This window comes from Myzus persicae, unplaced genomic scaffold (genome assembly GCF_001856785.1).
Source record: "Myzus persicae strain clone G006 unplaced genomic scaffold, MPER_G0061.0, whole genome shotgun sequence".
Classification (NCBI taxonomy): Eukaryota; Metazoa; Arthropoda; class Insecta; order Hemiptera; family Aphididae; genus Myzus; species Myzus persicae.
The window spans coordinates 1,949-5,101 of NW_019100930.1; the positions used below are offsets into that span (position 1 = coordinate 1,949).

General features: G+C 27.2%; 1 pseudogene; it reads left to right on the forward strand.

Moving 5' to 3' along the window:
* Positions 1 to 2,028, forward strand: part of LOC111026888 — a 3,722-nt pseudogene extending 1,694 nt beyond the window's left edge.
* The last annotated feature ends 1,125 nt before the right edge of the window (positions 2,029 to 3,153 follow it).

The window sequence follows — 3,153 nt, forward strand, 5'->3', positions numbered from 1 at the left end:
AATCGGAATATGTTTTATTTGTGTCTTATGTATAAAATATAACTATTTTCAGGTAAAAGTTTTGATGAAAGAGATAGTGGAGCAGGATTGACATTTGTACATTCTAATTCTTATTACTTAACCGGAGTACTTGAAGAGAACTTTGTTGACAACGTTAAAGATATAATCGATTCGGTCGCAGTTTTTACAGACATTAAATACCATGTTCAACAGATTTGTGGACTTTTAAACAAACTAGTCCGCAAACCTATTTCTTTTTAGGTATCAATTTTAGTGTTTAATTATCTGTATTAGCTTGGTTTTTTAATGACATTTTAATTCTGCTTTATAACTAAGATATTTCAGATAAAGTATTTATTTTTAAGTTTTTAACATTTAAGATTTTAATAGGCCACAATGAATTTGTGCATCTTCCCTACTGCCGAAGGAGTGGTATATTTTTATGAAGGTTCTGATGAAGTTTTATCTCACAGGGCATTAATTAAACAACATCTACATATTACTGAAGATTGTGAAGTTGGATACCATAAGGCTTATTCCAATGGTTATAGGGCTTGTTTGGGAAAAGAAAAATGGTTATCGAATTTTGAGAAATTGTGTTTCATTAAGTTTTGTATCATAGTTTGAACGTCGTAAAATTACTTATTAATTTATACATTAAAAGTAATCTGCGGTTATAATTGATAGTAATTTATTTTTGTTCTTAGAAATGTGTCCACCTCTAAGATCAGATAGTTTAGATATTAAATGTACTCTTAATGGGAAGAATGCTAATTGTTCAAATTTATTGATACCAGATACAATAGCAATACCATCATGTAAGCAGTCATATACTGAACCAAATGGACAAGAAGAGACTCCGATTGAATTACATTGTCAGTCTAATGGGACTTAGAACAAACAACTATATTATAGATGCAATCCATGTAATGTTATTTTCTGTCATGTAAACATTAATTTTTAATTTATATATATTTTACAAATTGATTAAACTTTTACTGTATCCAAATTCTTTTGTTTGTTTTTTGATAAAATTAATGAAGTATAAACAATCATTGGTTACTTAAAAACTTCTGATGTAAATTTTTAAACCGTCATCATTATGTCTATTCTATAGACGTTATTACTTATCAGTTACTATTATGGATATTTATATTCAAAAATAATTTTAGATTGTGGTAGAGTATTTATCATAAACCATTTATTGATCGACAATGGAGAAAAACCCCTTGTTGGAACAGCACCTTGGAATGTTGGAATATACCAATTAAATAAAATAAAATCCAATTATGACTTGATTTGTGGTGGATCAATAATTGCTCCAAATTTAGTAGTCTCTGGTAAAATCTTTGTTCGTCAAATGTAAGATTGAATTAAAATTAAATAAATATAATTTTTAGCGGCTCATTGTTTTTGGCGAAAAGGTATGTTATCAAAGATAATATCAACAAACGACGGCCAATACAAAATTGCAGTTGGAAAATATGCTAGAGATTTTACAGTTGTTGACAATGACTTTACTAAAATAGTTAATGTTAGTTATTCATAACTCAAAATAACAATAATAATATGTATAATGTAAACTAAACAAATTATACAGGTGGAAATGATTTACCTGTAAGAAGGTTATTATGGACCTACTGGGTTCCATGCTGAAAATATAGCTATTCTTGTGTTACAAAACCGAATTTATCTTAGTAACGGCGTTTCACGTGTTTGTATCGATTGGAATGGTAAATACAATGTTGTAAATGGTGATGAAGGAAAGGTTGGTTTGAAGTATTATTTAAATACTAAACTTGTGATTTAATTTCAGCTAATAACTTTAACAATCTATGTAAGGAGCAATTATCGTGCTAAAGCATGCATACATGTTGGCATGTTACAAATTACAATACATATCTAAACAAATCTGAAATTCGAATTGTGAGACCTCTGAATGTTATTCTTTTTTCGTATTTGATTTAATTCCAAAATTAGAATACTTTGATAAGTCAAAATGTGTCTAACTAATTATTCTCATTACCATCACATAAAGTGTGATTGATATTATACTTTAATTATAATTGCGTATATTATACAACTGTTTTTTACTTCTACATATTGTTGGTTGTGGAAAAACGGAAAAAGGCATTTCAAGTCCTATTTTATTAGAAGCATTTCTACTAACCTTATGTGACTGCTGATAAGTTTTGTGCTGGTTCGTCATTGGATAATAAAATATTGAATCATTAATTATATGAAATCATTGATTCATTTTTAACAGACTTAAATTGAATGTATTTAACACCTAGTGTTGTAGGCAACTATAAAATGAATTTAATTTTTATTAAATACAATGAATCATATTTTACAATTCCCATAAAGATGCATATTATATACTTACACAGTTACATAGGTTAGGCATACCTATCATGTAAACATTACACATAGCTAATGTACGTGGGCGGTTGGTGCCAATTTGAAGTACTATTTGTTTGTTTTTATTGTCACAAGCTAAAACTATAACTCAATTTTGGCTGTATTTTTTTTTGTCTTGGACAGTAACTACAAATGTCTTGTTTTGTGTGTCCAAAGAGATAAAATTTTGTTGTAAATAATATTGATTTTTTAGTAATATCTACTGTAATGAGCAGTACAATTTTATTTTTGTTAATATATAACTAAAATAAATAATTAATGTACATAGGTAAATTAAATAAATATAATAATATAATATGTTTACAATAAATTATAAAATAATTAAACGATCAATTAATAATTTGCTCCATAAATAATTTACAACATGATTCATATCTTAATGAAACTAACAAAATTCTATTTCCTAAAGTCGTAATGATGGTAAATCTGTTATGTTACAACTAACAACCACCAAATTATGATTTAGAACTTAATTTTACTCGGTATAAACAAACGATTAAAAAATTAACTTTAACTTTGTAAATAAAATAAAATAAATGATTACACTCATATTTTATAAGATTTATAATTCAGGGTTAATATTGTTTTTTTTTCTTGAAACTTAGCATTAGCCATATCAAATTTCATATTTCTTACATCTTGACAGTGGCGTAGCCAGGATTTTTTTTCGGGGGTGGAGGGGGGCTGATCAATTTTTTACACAGCTGTGGTTTAGTTTTTGATCGAATACCA